Below are 18,639 nucleotides of genomic sequence, written 5' to 3' on the forward strand. Positions count from 1 at the left end.
CTCTTGGAACAGCCACACGGCTACCAACTTTTTTTTGTTTTTTTCTTAAATTCTGGAGCTAAATGTTAGGAGGTATTTTTCTCTTCACCAGATGGTAAAGTTTTTGAATATACCATCCATATAAATCTCCAAGTCAAAAATCCAGATGAATCTTTACTCTTCTCTTCTCTCTCTCTCTCCTCGTCTCTCTCTCTCTCTCTCTCTCTCTCTCCTCTGCCATCTTTTTTATCCTTCCCTAAGGCACTGAAGTTTTAAGACTACGAAGATACCATCCATATCAGATCAAATACAAGGGAAATTCAGAGCATTCTCTCTCTCTCTCTCTCTCTCTCTCTCTCTCTCTCTCTCTCTCCCATTCATTTTTACCCTTCGCTAAGCAACTGAAATTATAAGTGACCCTGTCCGCTGAACTCCTCTTTCTCGCACAAATGGCTTTTTCGCTTCCCCTTCGTTTAATCGCTGGAACAGAAAACCCCATTTATTCGGGGACGATGGATCGTTTCACCCTCTGCTGCTATGGCTGTGGTAAAAGGTGAGATTATAATCGCAGGCAGTTTTAAATAAGATTATGCTTGTAATGGAATTTATTTGTCTCATTCATTATGAAATATACGCGGTCACATATGCCGCACACATACATTATATATGAGTGGAAAGAAGATTATTATAATCCGGCAATTACTGCTTTTACAATCTTCCTTCCCGCATGTGTCTAAAAAATCGCCAAGGTCATGTTTGTAGTATGTTTCCCTAACGTAATTCCCTACACCCAATCCTTCTTTGGCTGGGCGTAATTGTTCAAAATACGTAATGAAGGGGTCTAAGAGACGGATGACTATTGCTGCAACTGGCCCCTTCAGCTGGTTTCGCTGGCTTTTTGATGTCGTTTATCTTTCTTTACATCCACATCAACTTATTTTAAAGTATATCTGAAAAGAACAGCTACCACAATTATGCATCGCTGCTGCATGTGAGACGATGAGGATTTGAAGCTGTTGTTATTATTTTTTTGTATGATATGTCCGTGGAGCCGAGACTTCATCGGTGGAGGGTTTTGTAACAAGGCGTGATCCGACCTCCAGCTTACTCGGGGCGCGTGGTAAAATTCATGTTCGTAAAAGCGCTGTTTCACGAACGAAAATTAAAATAAATACGCTATATTTCATTAGAAATCATTTAAAATATATATACTATATTTTATTAAAAATAATTGTTCTGTACTGTTTAACATCCATATCTTTTCTTTTCATTTTAATAAATAAAGCCCAAATACCCTATCCTAAAATTCCTGTATCTTTACCTCAAAGCGAAACACCTCTTTAGACCTTTTTAGGCTTTTCTACCCATTCCCCCAACAAACCCCCCCTAGAACAATAACAGCAAGAACAAATACAACAACAACAATAAAGTAGTGTGTAGGCATACTGCCCGAGCAAGCGAAAACTTGATTTGTGGATCATTACTTTGAAAAGGATTCGTTATGATATGCGGCCTTCATGGTCATGAAGATGCGTTTTATTCACGAGTAATATCAACGTGAAAAGTCACGTTTTTGGAGATAAGTTTTCGCTTATCTTCTAAGAAGTTACCAGTTTATGCTCTTGATTAATGTCTGGCCATTGTATCCATAAACCTTCCATTTAAATCATAGGATATGTATTTTTTTAGTAGTACGTGTTCATATGGTATTTTTAAACTTTGAAAGGAAGCTATTCGTGGAACTCAAATGTCCCACTTACTAAATTAACGATAGATATATGAGTCAGATGTGTAATACATTTGTGTGTATATATATATATATATATATATATATATATATATATATATATATATATATGGTAATATATAATTACATATGAATTTTATTTACATCACCGTGATTCATATAAATCATTCGAGCTACAAATGTCCTTTAATATCTAATTCGCTCTACCTCGGATAGCCGTTTCGTTAGCGTCAGTCCGATCCTGATTTCGTTTCCCGTCCAACTGGACGGTGGTTCGATCCCATGGGGTACGAAATTATTATCAACTAAAAAATTCTCTGGTACATATATGAAAATATATCAATTCCGAGGTAGAGCGAATTAGATATTAAAGTACATTGTAGCTCGAATGATAATATATATATATATATAATATCTATATATATATATATATATATATATATTATATATATTATATATATATATATATATATATATATATATATATATATATATATATATATATATATATAGCTAGCGTAAGTTTCGGTAATGTTTAGGAAATAGCTTCATTTTGCAAGCCAACGATTTTGTTAGTCTTTCTCTCTCTCTCTCTCTCTCTCTCTCTCTCTCTCTCTCTCTCTGTCAGTTTTTGTTCTCCTAGAAGATATACGAGAAAGCAACTCATTATTGACGTACAGTTTGGGAGGGGAAGCGTTTACTGAAAGCGTGAATACTCTGTGGGCCAAAAACTTCTATAGGAACATTTCATACAGACTTATTCCGTTCGAAGAGGAATATTCATGGACAATACATCTTTAACAACTAAATTTAACGCCAGTAGAGGGGGCTATTTTCCACGCGACAATTATTTCCTGTTAATTTAGGACTATTTATTGGTCTAATATATTTTCAGTACAATCGGCTCTTCTATCCTTGAGCGTGTAGGATCTACGGGTAGGATGTTAAGTTTCTTTCGAGTCTGTCTGTTATGTACTAAATAAGGACTCCTCTCGGTGTTTTGAAATTTTATAACTTGCGTCAAACTTGGATCAAATGACTAGTGTGTCTATTATAGGATCTGTTAAAATCACTATTTTTTTTTCTGTAGAGGGATAGTGCCATCAGTGGACTTCATGCGGTGCACTGTAGGCATTACCTAAGGTTCTTTGCAGCGTCCCTTTCATAGCCCCTGGCTGCTGCAACCGCTTTCTTTGCTTTTACTGTATCTCCGTCCGTATTCTCTTTCTTTTAGTTTACTTTCCACCCTCTCGCAGCAGTTAATTCAAAGTGTAGCTGCAAAAAGTTTTCCTCCTGTTATGCAGCCCAGACCTTCTTATTATCAATTTCCCTTTCGGCGCTGAATGACCTCGTAGGTCCCAGTGTTTGGCCTTTTGGCCCAAATTTCTAATTTTCAATTCTAAAAACGATCGTCTTTTTGAAACGTACTCTGATTTCATTGATATCATTCGAGTCCAACAAGCAATCGGGGATGTCACAGCATATGTATGGTATCAGAGTCCTATATTTTCGTTCTCTAAAAAGACGAGGAGTTTGTAAAGCCATACTAAGCTGCAACTTACATCAGCACAATGAAAACAGAAACCATACACGTCAGTATAAAAATATTGCGTAAGATTACAAGGCGAGTGACCTCTCTTTCTCACCAGTCACTTCCTCGCTTCTCGTACCTGACGTAAGAGACACAATAGGAATCACAGGCAACTGCTGATTTTCATCTTGCAAATATACTGAAGTTTTTCCACTGCAATTCTCGGAGGGCAACAACCTCTAGATTCTATTTGTATCCTCTCCCGATATCTTTCATAAAACAGCAATGCTCCCCGTTAAAAAAAATGATAATAAAAAAAAAAAAGACTGAGCCATCACAAAAGATTTAGTCCTAACAAAAACACTTTTCATTTTTCTTCTTTTTCCATTTATTATCTTCTTGTACACCTCTTTTCGTTCTATTTTGTCCATTTCCCTGTTCGGAACGCGTGTTAGGAAAAGCCTCCAGGCTACGACTCCAATTTCCTGCGTTCTTGATCTATTCAATTTTATTTTCAATTTTACTTTTTTTTTTTATAAATAACGGTAAAATTATTCGAACTTATGTTGTTTTTTTTCTTTTGATTTAGCTGAACGTTGATATATGGCATGCAGTAGAAAACAAGGCCAAATAATATAGTTTATCATCCAACATCCTCAGATTCCAGGATTTTATCCTGGACGCGGAAACAGCGGTTGAAATATATTACCAATACATGAAGGAGATATGTGAAAAGACAATAAAATGCGTCAATTTAATTAACGTGAACAAAGATAATTCGGATTAATGAGCAGTCAGGTAGTAACGTCTGCTTTAATTCAGTAAATGAAAATATAAGTAATCTAGATCGAGAAGAGTATTATTTCAATCGAGGAGCGATTGCCAATATGCCTACTGCAATAACCACAATTAAACGGAATTTATATATGAAAAGTTGTGCTAGTTATTTAAAGGAGAATAAATACACAACTGATGCGATTTAAAAAAAAATAGTAAGTAATTAAACGCAAATAAAAGTCATCAATTTATTGTGCACTCAGGAAGAGTTGTCTATATTTCAATTAAAACTAGAAATACAATAGTGCTGATCTGATAACTTTTGGAATTATTTCAGTGGTGGAACGGTTAACTAATGCCACTTGGAATGGCATTAGTTAAGCACAATTTATGGAACAGGTTATGTTGGTTATTTAGTGGAAAGTAAACAGTAAATACTCCGTTGATTGAGTGAAAACCTTTCGATAAATATCTATACAGTAACGTGCTTTTTCTCTGATCTCAAATAGTAGGTTGCAAAAAAACTTGGAATAAAATACATTAAATACATTTACGGGTTACAGTTGAATATGCTAGAATAAAAGACAAAAGAAGAGGACTTCACAGATTTATAATTTGCAGAATCACAACATGATGAATTGTATTTGTGAGAGACAGAAATAGCAGTTACAATGACTACCATACTTCTTCCAAATACTTTTGGCTTACTCGGGCAGTATGCCTACAAACTACTTTGTTGTTGTTTTCGTAGTTCTTGCTGTTGTTATTCTTGTTAGGGTGAGGGGCTAGGAAAGCCCTGTGGAAAAGCCTAAAAAGGGTCTGAAAAAATGTTTTACGTTGAGTTAAAGATACAGGAATTTTAGGTTATGATATTTATGGTCTATTTATTAGAATGAAAATGTAAAAAATAAATAACGTTCATGTTAATGCAGAATAATTATTTCTAATGAAATATAGCGTATTTAATTTAATTACGACGGTTAAACAACGCTCTAACTGACTGTAGATTTCACCCCAATTTATCTATTAGCATTAAAATGTTAAAAATAAATAAAGCTCATGTTCATCAGTGCAGAATAATTATTATAAAATAATGAAATATACCGTATCTATTTTAATTTTCGTTGGTGAAAAAACGCTCAATTTGACCGTAGATTCCAGCCCGCGAACTTAGTAAGGTGGAGGTCGCATCACGCCTTGAATCTACATAATAAACCTTTGCAAACCTCCGACGAGTGAGGTAATGATTCTTCCTCACAAGATCTGCTTATTACTTTCGTTCAACAATCCCGAAACTCCCTAATGAGCTGAATACTGAAGCTCTCGCTGTTCCGTTGACGTAATCACTCATTCCTTCGACACCTTTGTAGTCTCGCATAATGGGAGCAGCTCTCCCTTTAATGGAATGTCATCATGCAAATGACGTGGAAGCCTGGGAGAGAGAACTCAGGGTGACTGAGATACATTACTATAATTAAAGCACTAGGCGATTCATTTCGGAGACCCTGAGTGGGATAGATATTGCGCTGCCTGCATACATATCACTGAATGATTAAGTGACTAGAATTGTCTTCTAATGTAGATAATATAGTAATACTTACTAATCAGTGATGGTGGGAATGAACACCTATGTCAACCAGCTTTATCCTTTGCCCGATAAATGATACTAAAGTAAATTTATGTACAGTTAACGTACGAGATAAACTGAATTTTAAAAAGTCTTTGAGCCTATTCTTACATAAGCTTCCATAACCTTGGTTTATAAAATCTTCCATGCCCTTGGTATAAACCCAGATGGTAGTTTGTTTGTATTTTGGTCGTCTATGCCTCAACTTTTCCTCTACCCTCTGTTTTTTTTACTTCTTTTTTTTCACTCATGTTATTGTGTCGGTAACAGCCTAGAAAATGCAATGTAACATTGCAGAACGAAGACCCACACAATAAAGTGTGATTGTTATATAGTGATGCCCTCTATACACACACACACACACACACACACACACACACACATATATATTTCTATATATATTATATATTATATCTTATGATATAGATTATATCTATAATATTAGTATATTTATATATATCTTTCTGCCGTTACGCTCTTTTTCTCGTCACTTGTATCGAATTAGTGGTTTGGTCCCGGAGTTTACGTACCATCATGTTCCCAGTAATCGCTAATTTGACTAATGTATATATATATATATATATATATATATATATAATATATATATATATATATATATATATACATTAGTCAAATTAGCGATTACTGGGAACATGAATGGTACGTAAACTCCGGGACCAAACCACTAATTCGATACAAGTGACGAGAAAAAGAGCGTAACGGCAGAAAGATTCAGGTTTAACAGTGGATAATTTTTGTTTCAAAAATGTTATTAAATATAATTCGCTGTTTTCACAGACACAGTAACAAGAGCGAGATCCATACGAAGTATAGCAGCTCTGGAATGTACGGTATTCAGGAAAAGGCTAAATATATTTTGTCAAACAGAACATTGCAAAATAAGATCTTTTGTTGCAGTTTTGTGAAAAGTTTGAACCGAGTTTTATCGTTTATAAAATTCACTCTGCTTAGGATAATATAACAAGGAGTGATCCGACCTCCAGCTTGCTCATGACGCGCGCAAGATTTAAAAATGTGCTAAAAATCTGCGGTCAAATAGAGAGTTGTTCTACCAACGAAAATTGAATTAAATATGCTACATTCTATCAAAAACAATTGTTTTGTACTGTTTAGTATTTGCACATTATTCATTTGTTACAATTTCATTCTAATAAATAAATCATAATATCCTCCTCTAAAACTCCTGATCTTTAACTCAACGCGAAACACCTTTTTCAGACTTTTTTAGGCTTTCCATAGACCTTTCCTACCAACCCACCCCCAAATAAGAGCAACAACAACAACAGCAACAACAAAGTAGTTTGTAGGCTCACTCCCCGAGTAAACGAAACTATGATAATGTTTCCTTTGTTTCCATAATTTTGGAATTATAGAAGATTTGATGACCACAGAAGGATAGATCTGTTTTCGGTTGCCTTGATTATACGCTGTACAGAAAACTCGATTGCACCGAGGAAACTTCGTTGCATTTTTTACGTGTTTCGCTTCTTAGCCCACGTAAACTAACCATTCAAGCCTTTAACTCGTTTCTTTTTGTATCCGTTTTTTATTCCCTTTCAGAATTTTCTAAACACTTTTCGTTCGAGGCATCGACCTCGCTCTCAGCAGCCTTCCGGATGATCTACTATAGCAGGTTCCTCTTAAGGTTGACCAAATTCGGTCCCCTTACAGTGTCAGCCGCAATTCTTCATTTGCTGAAGCCTTGAGGGAAAAAGTTAGAGCAAAGAAACTTTTAGGAATTCCACTTTCTTTACGTCTCGCTCTCCTGCCGACGGGTACTTCTCGTTCCCTAGGGCCCCACTGAGAAAGTATCCGATTTGCTTATGTCTCTGTATATACTGCCTTTCTCTTGATGTTAATTTACCGACTGGCGTACAAAATAGTCTACAGTACTCTCACCTTTTTTACGAATTTCTTTGATTCATTTTAGCATAACAAGGCGTGATCCTACCTCCAGCTTACCCAGGACGCGTGCTAGATTTTCCTCTTACGTACAAGTTGTAAACATAATCCTAAAAACGTGAATTAAAACGTACTAAAATTTGCAGTCAAATAGAGCCATGTTTCACCTACGAAAATTGAAATAAATTCGTTATATTTCATTAGAAATAATTTTTATGTACTGTTTAACATGCCCATTATTTATTTTCTAAATTTAGGTAAATCCTAAATATCCTATCCTAAAATTCCTGTATCTTTAACTCATAACGAAACACCTTTTTCAGATCTCTTTAGGCTCTCCATAGACCTTTCCTAACTCCCTCCCCAACAACCACAACACCAACAATATAGCTTGTAGGCTTACTCCCCGAGTAAGCGAAAATTTTTAAAAAAATCACTGGTATGGCGACCATTCAAGATATATTTCCCAAGACCTACAGCTATTCTTGCTGACCAAGGTGTCTTAGTCTAGGTCTTAGTTTTTGAGATTAGGTACGTTGTTGATTGAATCTTCTGGAGCATTCATAATCTTTTCAGGTTGACTATGACGGTTTCGTGGTTGTTTCTACCCTATCTCAAAGTATCTGCATCATTTCAATATCTATGGAAAATTGCCAATTTTTCCTTACTGCAAAATGCAATGAGAGCAGTTATCAATCATAGCATCTGCATCATTTCAATATCTATGGAAAATGTCTAAGTTCTTCGCTACTGCAAAATGCAATGAGAACAATTATCAAGAAACTTCCAATTGTTTATTTTTAAATAAATTCGCGTTTGTGCCTAAAATAACACTAGATGTACAAAAATGTATAAAACAAGTTTCCAGAATTGCTTTACAATACTCTGAAGCATATTTTAATGATCTCAAACTCTCTTTTGTGCGTGCGTTTGTGTGTGTGTGTATGTGTGTGTGTGTGTGTGTACGTGCTTGACCCCGAGCATGAAATTAAGGAACCAGCCGACGAAAATAGGTGGAACTTATGGGAAAAACACCCAGTACCTCACAAATAACGTTCTTAATATTGTCCCATTGATAGATAAGTCCAGTGTTTCGCCCAAGATTTTATCACGAAGCAATGAAGGCACAGGAATTCAACTACCAAAACTGAAAAAATTATTTTTTTGGTAAATCGTTAAAAGAAGAGAGCTGAAGAAGTTTTAGCTAATCCGGGGAAGATATGTTACAAGCCTCTTGAGTTGCATATAATCCAAATAGGCTCTAATCTTGTCCAATATTTTTCGTATACTAACGCTTATTATCATTCCCAGTTGTATTTAATAAGTAACATTTTCTCTTAGACTTTCATTCGTCTGCCTCGTCTTGATGTTCTGAATAATTTGCTCGCTAAGTGCTACATAATATATTCAGTTTAGCCCCCGCCCCCACCCCTATCCCGTAAAAAAAAAAAAAAAAAAAAAAAAACACAAATACAAGGGTATCAATGGGTCATCTTTAACTTTAAATGTTTCTTAAGAAAGATTAATAAAAAAAACAATACAAATTACGATAAAGTATAAAGATAATCATGATTACGTAAACATAAGTAGATGCGGTAGAAAATGATAAATGGACGATCCAACAAAATTGAGAAGAGATGAAAAAAACGTATACTGTACTGAGCTTCCCTTGTATCCCGGAGACCATTAATTAAGACTAGGCAGTCGTTGGCGTGTCAGACCTCTAGGATAAATTATGATATATCATCTCTAACGAGTTACACAGACGACACAGTCTATAACAATACTCTATTCAAAGGAAGATGGAGAAAACTTTATTCTTGTCATGCTCTTCTTAGACTTTCTTATACTAAAGGTAAACACACACACAAACACACACACACACACACACACACACACACACACACACACACATATATTATATATATATATATATATATATATATATATATATATATATATATATATATATATATATATATACATATTTGTCCCTTTTAACCTTTTCATGACTCCAGACCCCCAATGTATTTCCCAATATGATTCCATACCCTCTTTGCTAAGTCCACTTAAGTCCTATTTACTTATAAACCTATATACATAGTTGGATACTTACTTTAGGCATGAATATCTAGGAACAGGACATACAAGAAATTCAAAGCATTTGCAGTTTTAGATAGCTATTTATTTACGATATGTACCCATATGTACATTGACACATTAAAATCAAATGTATATAGATATCCAGAGATCAAGTTCCATACCCCCAAGGGGTATGTATACCCTATGTTAAGAACCCCTGCTATAGAGCATAAACTCCTATCAGTGAATAAAACTCACAGTATTTGAGATTAATCACTTAAAAAATTTTATACCTAAGAACTGCAATTTTAAAACCATGAGGAACATTCTAAAAGATTTTGACAAATGGTGCCACAGAATCCACGGAGCTTCTAAGTGTAGAAAGGGACGGATGTAGAAATCTCAACTAACAAAGAGTCAAAAGACATTATATAGAGATTTTTTTTCTTTTTTGCTAAAACCAACAAATGAATTGCTTGAGCCGTTAAAATCAGTAATGTACGTTCTTATACGAGCCTAATTTGGTGACATTTTTACCATTGATTCTCATTAACAAACAAAGGGATTATAAGCAGGAACATTTTATACAATATATATATATATATATATATATATATATATATATATATATATATTATATATGTATATAATAATCTCTTTGTTTGTTAATGACAATCAATGGTAAAGTTGACACCAAATTAGGCTCGTATAAGAACGCACATCACAGATGTTAACTGCTCAAGTAATTCATTTGTTGGTTTTACCAAAAGAAAGATATATATATATATATATATATATATATATATATATATATATATATATATATATATATATATATATATATATATTGAGCAAACAGACAAGTATGGAGATACTAAGCTCTGCCTCGGGAGTGTCAAATACTCTATCGAAGCGTAAGCATTCAACAAAGGTGACTTCTCTTTATTCTCGATGGACTCGGCCAGGAGACTGACAGGCAAACAGACAGACAGAAACTTTGGTAAGGAGGTGAGAGTGACAGGTGACGTAATCATTTACGAACAACGGAAATAAGCAAACAGGAGAATGGTAGCTGCAACAAAAGAAAAAAATTTGGATTTCTTGAAATGCAGTAAATTAGCTAGAAGAAATTCTCTCTCTCTCTCTCTCTCTCTCTCTCTCTCTCTCTCTCTCTCTCTCTCTTTCTCATCCAGTCAGTGGACCCTAAAATGCTTTGGTTCTAGAATTTTCATTGGAATTACTCCACTCTTCAGTTTTACAGTTTTTCATAACAAAGGCGAGACCCGACCTTTCAGTTTACTCGAGGCGCTTGCTAAAATTTCGTTTCGACAACGAAAATTGAAATAAATACGCTATATTTTATTCTAAATAATTGTTATGTATTGTTTGACATGTACATGATTTATCTTTTATATTTTCATTCCAATAAGTAAATCATAAATATTCTATCGTAAAGCTCCTGTATCTTTAACTCAACGCGAAACACCTTTTTCAGACCTTTTTAGGCTTTTCCATACGGCTATCCTATTATCCATAATAACAACATCTAGAACAAGAACAACAACAACAGCAACAGCAACACAGTAGTTTGTAGGCTTATTCCCCTCAGTAAGCGAAAATGTTTCCCTTTACGGCAAAGGCATTCGATCCAATTATGTCGTCAAATTTCGAAAACCTCCGAGCGATTTTATGAGCGACATTGTGAAGTCTCTACTTCGGTGAGGTAGAAACGCAATTTGACAGACCCACCGCCATTTTTCATTGATCCAGAGAAAGTCATAAATCTCATTTCATTCTCCCTCTTTGATCAGGACAGACGACTTCAAATCACTTCCGTTTGATCCCTTCTAAGAGAAGAGTCATCATGAGCAGCGTCCTTTGACGCGACGGCGGAAGCGACTGTCAAAGAGATACGACGGTCGGTAACTCCATTTCTGCGACGAACTTCGAAAAGGACTTTATGAAGCCGGGATGGACATTGTGACTCCGATTGAAGGAAAAATGGCAACAGTGAAAGCAGGTGGGTCTCCTCAGTTTACGTTTGAGTCTTAATAATATTTCAGTTGACGTTTCAATCTTAATCATTCCTCAGTTGACGTTCACTTCACTAATGGTTAACATTCATGCCCAATTAACGCCTTACTCATAAATACAGCTAATTGATGATTAATTAATCGCAACAGTAGATATATTTTTTTAATCGGAAAAATGATTACAGAGTCAATGATGCAGTTTTATTGGGAGCCGCTCTGTGTTGCGCGCATGAATTAAAGTTTTATCAGTAATCTTTAGGAAGCTGCTCTCTATCAGTATCAAATAGGTAAAATAGTAAGTTGAAAATATTTTATGTCACTGACGCTGAATTTGTGATAAAATTATAAATACGAAAACTTGTTTCAGTAATAACTAGGTAAAATCGTAAGTTGATAATATTTTATGTTGCTAATGCTGAATTTGTGACAAAATTATAAATACGGCAGTTTTTTATTTCATCATAATTCAGGCATTTTTTTTTCAAGTGATGCTTCAACTGAAATGTTTTTATTATAATATTCTATTATTAATATGGAACCTCAGTTGACGTTTCAGTCTTAATCATTCCTCAGTTGCCATTTCATCCTAAATCATTCTCAGTTGCCGTTTCAGTCTTAATCATATTCCTCAATTGCCGTTTCAGTCTTAATCATTCCTCAGTTGCCGTTTCAGTCTTAATCATATTTCTCAGTTGCCGTTTCAGTCTTAATCATTCCTCAGTTGCCGTTTCAGTCTTAATCATTCCTCAGTTGCTGTTTCAGTCTTAATCATATTTCTCAGTTGCCGTTTCAGTCTTAATCATTCCTCAGTTACCATTTCAGTCTTAATCATTCCTCAGTTGCCGTTTCAGTCTAAATAATTCCTCAGTTGCCGTTTCTGTCTTAATCATATTCCTCAATTGTCGTTTCAGTCTTAATCATTCTTCAGTTGCCGTTTCAGTCTTAATCATTCTTCAGTTGCCGTTTCAGTCTTAATCATTCTTCAGTTGCCGTTTCAGTCTTAATCATTCCTCAGTTGCCGTTTCAGTCTTAATCATTCTTCAGTTGCCGTTTCAGTCTTAATCATTCCTCAGTTGCCGTTTCAGTCTTAATCATTCTTCAGTTGCCGTTTCTGTCTTAATCATATTCCTCAGTTGCCGTTTCAGTCTTAATCATTCTTCATTTGCCGTTTCAGTCTTAATCATTCCTCAGTTGCCGTTTCAGTCTTAATCATATTCCTCAGTTGCTGTTTCAGTCTAAATCATTCCTCAGTTGCCGTTTCAGTCTTAATCATTCATCAGTTGCCGTTTCAGTCTTAATCATATTTCTCAGTTGCTGTTTCAGTCTAAATCATTCCTCAGTTGCCGTTTCAGTCTTAATCATATTTCTCAGTTGCTGTTTCAGTCTTAATCATTCCTCAGTTGCCGTTTCAGTCTAAATCATTCCTCAGTTGCCGTTTCAGTCTTAATCATTCCTCAGTTGCCATTTCAGTCTAAATCATTCCTCAGTTGCCGTTTCAGTCTTAATCATTCCTCAGTTGCCATTTCAGTCTAAATCATTCCTCAGTTGCCGTTTCAGTCTAAATCATTCCTCAGTTGCCGTTTCAGTCTAAATCATTCCTCAGTTGCCGTTTCAGTCTTAATCATTCCTCAGTTGCCATTTCAGTCTAAATCATTCCTCAGTTGCCGTTTCAGTCTTAATCATATTCCTCAATTGCCGTTTCAGTCTTAATCATTCTTCAGTTGCCGTTTCAGTCTTAATCATTCTTCAGTTGCCGTTTCAGTCTTAATCATTCTTCAGTTGCCGTTTCAGTCTTAATCATACCTCAGTTGCTGTTTCAGTCTTAATCATTCTTCAGTTGCCGTTTCAGTCTTAATCATATTCCTCAGTTGCTGTTTCAGTCTAAATCATTCCTCAATTGCCGTCTCAGTCTTAATCATTCTTCAGTTGCCGTTCCAGTCTTAATCATACCTCAGTTGCCGTTTCAGTCTTAATCATTCCTCAGTTGCCGTTTCAGCCTTAATCATTCCTCAGTCTAATCCTGGTCTGTGCAGTAAGAGGTTCCATATTAATAGTAGAATATTATAATAAAAACATTTCAGTTAATACATCACTTGATAAAAAAAAATGCCTGAAATATGATGAAATAAATAAATTGCCGTATTTATAATTTTGTCGCACATTCAGCGTTAGCAACATAAAATATTATGAACTTACGATTTTACCTAATTATTACTGAAAAAAAAATTTCGTATTTATAATTTTATCACAAATTCAGCGTCAGCAACATAAAATATTGTCACCTTACTATTTTACCTATTTGATACTGATAGAGAGCAGCTTCCTAAAGATTACTGATAAAACTTTAATTCATGCGCGCAACACAGAGCGGCTCCCAATAAAACTGCAACATTGACTCTGTAATCATTTTTCCGATTAAAAAAATATATCTATTGTCGCGATTAATTAATTATCAATTAGCTGTGTTTATGAGTAAGGCGTTAATTGGGCATGAATGTTAACCATTAGTGAAGTGAAATTATGATATTAAGTTCACAACAACATAATGCATTTGACTCATTCGCAATATGCTCTGAATTTTGGATGAAAGGATACGAAAGAGATAAATGTCATGATCAGCATTTCATCGTCATTATTATATATATATATATATATATATATATATATATATATATATATATATATATATATATATATATATATATATATATATATGTGTGTGTGTGTGTGTGTGTGTGTGTGTGTGTGTGTGTGTGTGTCTTACAAGTGTGTAATGTGTTAGTAAATTACATATCATGTCTTGCTTGGAGACAGATTGAGCTGTAGAGGCAGCCTCCTTGAATGAAGCAATCTGATACGTGAGCATTTTACTCTGGAGGCTATTCGTCAAGGCAGTTTGGGGTGTGTCGAGTATGTACATTCGTTTGTATGGATGTCACAAGTCTAACCGACCAAGGCGCTTGCGAGAGGCACATTCCTTTTGTGAGAAGAAAGAGGTCGGTTTGGTAAACGCCAGGTGTCGGGAGAAAAACCCCATCTTAACGGTATGGCACATATTTTGTTGGACTTAGAAAACCGTTGCCTTTGAAAAGAGAGAGAAGTGTGAAATACATTCTTTTACTTAATATTACTTTTGAAAAGAGTGATGTGTGAAGTGTATCTTTTTATCCAATATTATCTTATGCATCTTCATTACAGATGGGTTCTATTCCATGATATTAGAGACGGGATTCTCTATCCTGACTAATAAAATGAAACGATAGACATTCTGGGTCTGGGAGTGAATTCTTAGCCAGGAGAGTAGAATGATAACTACTAGTTTTCTTTGTGGGTAGACTTGGGTTTTTATCACTTTGACTTAGTAATCATTTTGCTCTATTTTATGTTCATCTGCTTTGGGTAATAAATAGTATATTTTTTATTTTACGTGATCTTAATAGCCTAATAACATGTTTGCAGACAGAGGGCACCATTGTCAACAGGTAAGGGTTTCCAATTTGTGTAGTGTTGATAAAAGTGTGTAAGATATATATATATATATATATATATATATATATACATATATATATATATATATATATATATATATATATATATATATATATATATATTGTTATGTTTGTCTAGGTATCAATTTTCTCTTACAAAATGGAAGTTGGGGGTCGGTATCCTCACTTGGATTTTAACCTCTGAATAATCACCGTAATATTACACTTCAGACCTTATGACTACTTCCATAGGAAACCTCTTTATTTTATGCTTACCAGTGAACTCTATACTTGGTATAGTGAAGGACAATGCTTTCACGTTGATGTGGTATTTGAAACACTATGCCAGCGGGCTAGCATCAAGTTGCGCATAATTTTGTCAGAATTTAGCAATGCCATAATCAAGTAATTACGAGGCAAATGAAATCAGGAACAAATAATTTTAGAACTGGCGAACTTGGGGAGATTCTAATTACCGTAATTAGCAACAGACTCATCTGAAAACATTTTTTTTCTTATCGCAAGTGCAAAGTTTCCGGCAATTTTAATTATGCGAAGCCGTTATTTTCTTCTCGTTATATTCAACAATAAAAAAAAATATAATATATATATATAATATATTTCTTACATTAAGCGTCAGCATAATCCCGTGACCTTTGGAAATCATTATTATTCACTGCAGTCCATAGACCAACGTAAATATATGTATATATATATATATATATATATATATATATATATATATTATATATATATATATATATATATATATATATTATATATATATATTTCTACGTTTATTGAACGCCTCGCCTTCCCAGCAGTTTTTAATTAATTGGAGTAATGAATGAGGAGCCATGTTTTCTCCTAAAGCAACTGATTTTGGGAGAGAGCACGTCGTAGGAAGGAATTTCCGGTCTGACGGAAGCTTATGGTAAGATAGGCAAGTCACAAGAGTAGCTAGACCTCGAGATGGATTTTAGGGACTTCTACAATAAGACCTATTTTCCTTCCCAATTTGCTGGCTGTGTTTACGCTTTCAGGCAGTGCCCGAGGCGGTATATGGAAGCCCCGTGATTCCCAGAGAACCAGCATCTCTCTCAGTCGACTGCAGTACTGACCTCGGACGGATGTCCAGCCAGCGAGCCCCCACCACTTAAGCCTAACGGCGTTATTGGCGCGCCCAAATCTGAGACCAAGCCGGACGCTGCATTTTTCCACAAAGGTCCACTGAACATGGCATCCAGGTACGTCTAAAGTGTAAACTCCAAACCAGCACCTTTTACTACCATATGACTCTTGCTAATTTCATTTTTAAGTCTCACTTTTATCCCTCCTACATCAAAAGCTCTTTGTCCTCATCGGGCCACGTGCTTTCCCTTGTGACTTGTTAAAGACTAAGTCTTCAGTGCATACCTCAGTTAAAATTAGAGTTCCTTTTCCCCAGTGTTAGAGAACTGAATAATCGTAACTTTTGGAAGAAGTCCTTTTTCTATTATCTTGTCTAATCTGGGGTCTTTTTCCAGATTCCCTGAGTCACGTGTCAAGTCTGTCCGCTCGCAAGTGTTGCATTACCGCAAGATATCGAAACCCAGCTTTTGTTACGTGAATCACATTTTAGCCAGCTATCCATTTGTGAGAGATATAGGGGTCCCAACGTGTGGACACACTGCATTTACTTTTCTCCAGGCCAGTAAGGGCTTCATGTAAATAAATAGATGTAAAGTAATTAGCTGAGTTTCTGGCGACCTTTCCTCTAGAGTAATTGTTCACTTTAAATCCTTCTTACGGTAAGTTCAAGTAATTTATGGTTTTTTCCTTCAACTATTCCTGTTTACGTATTGGAGTCCCATTCAAGGCCAGGCCCATACGTAACAATATATACATATATATATATTATTATATATATATATATATATATATATATATATATATATATTATATATATATATATATATATATATATATATATATATATATATATATATATATTATGTATATATATATACATAAAACATTTCAACTGAATCATCCTTTATATTTGTGTGATTGTATGGTGTTTTTACGTTGCAAGAAACCAGTGGTTATTCAGCAACGGGACCAACGTCTTTACGTGACTTCCGAACCACGTCGAGAGTGAACTTCTATCACCAGAAATACACATCTCTGACTCCTCAGTGGAATGCCCGAGGAATCGACCTCGCCGCCACCGAGGTGGCAGTCCAATACCATACCAACCGCGCCATTGAGGCGCTAATTATCCCTTTTGATTGGAATGAACTGCTATCAATTGAATTACTGCTTGGTGCTAACCCTTCCCTTTCAGCTGGGAGTTTTCGATGGTTTCACATAAAGGTCCGAGAAACGGAAACCTTTCTCTGCCCATAGCTTTCAAACCTTACACTACTGTCAATTTCCGTTTCAGCGCTGAATGGCCTTAGTTGCCCCAGTGCTTGGCATAATGCCAAAAATCGGTATAAATGAAAATTAAATCAAATCTGCCCATTGCAATGAAAATCCTATATTACAAACTTACCAGCCAAGAAATGGAAAATTGTTTATGAATTGTATGACAATAACGATGCAAACTGGAAAACCAGCAATTGCCACCAAGTTCAGAATCTATCGCCTTCTTCCCTTCTTTTCTTTACCTCAGCTTAACCTCTGATATATATATATATATATATACTATATATATATATATATATATATATATATATATATATATATATATATATATATATATATTTACATATATATATCTATAATATATATATAATATATATCTATTATATCGATATATATATATATTAGATTATATTATTATATATATATATATATAACAGAATCACGAAAGTTAGGAACGTGATAAATCCATAAATATAAAGATAAATGCCACGAAGGAGAAATAAACAAAGGAGTCTGCGAGATCTTTCGACTTAAAAGCCCTTTACTGAAGCAGATACTGTATCTGCTTCAGTAAAGGGCTTTTAAGTCGAAAGATCTCGCAGACTCCTTTGTTTATTTTTCCTTCGTGGCATTATCTGTATATATATATTAATATATATCTATATATTATATTATTATATTATATATATATATATATATATATATATAATAAGAGTAATTGAGAATATAATAAGGAGTAGTTAAGACACCGTTGTAAAGTGATGTGCTGTGGCATTCCTAGAATGTAGGGATCATCAGTTTAGCTTCTCCTTGGAAACAGTGTGGCTCAAAGTGACAAGCCTTGGAAGTGCTAGCGCATCCTCCCTCAGGTGGCACGATGCCGAAGTTGCTGTCTAAGCAGATCAGTGCCACGTCCTGTTTCTATGCACGGGCACTGGATGCAGAGGTGCCTTATGAATCTGGTTTGGGGCAGTTTCTTGGGCGTGAACCATGTGTGTGAGATCGTGCGTGCTTGTGAGCTTCTTCTCTACATAATGAGAAAG

General features: G+C 35.0%; 1 long non-coding RNA gene across 1 annotated transcript in view; it reads left to right on the plus strand.

The window, feature by feature from the left end:
• LOC135225491 (uncharacterized) overlaps nt 1-14,972 on the plus strand; it is a 34,895-nt gene extending 19,923 nt beyond the window's left edge. Inside the window, exons 4-5 of the long non-coding RNA XR_010316999.1 lie at nt 11,478-11,686; nt 14,514-14,972. This is a non-coding gene — a long non-coding RNA (uncharacterized LOC135225491). The remainder of the gene's footprint in view (nt 1-11,477; nt 11,687-14,513) is intronic.
• The last annotated feature ends 3,667 nt before the right edge of the window (nt 14,973-18,639 follow it).

The sequence above is a fragment of the Macrobrachium nipponense genome, chromosome 13 (assembly GCF_015104395.2).
Source record: "Macrobrachium nipponense isolate FS-2020 chromosome 13, ASM1510439v2, whole genome shotgun sequence".
Classification (NCBI taxonomy): domain Eukaryota; kingdom Metazoa; phylum Arthropoda; class Malacostraca; order Decapoda; family Palaemonidae; genus Macrobrachium; species Macrobrachium nipponense.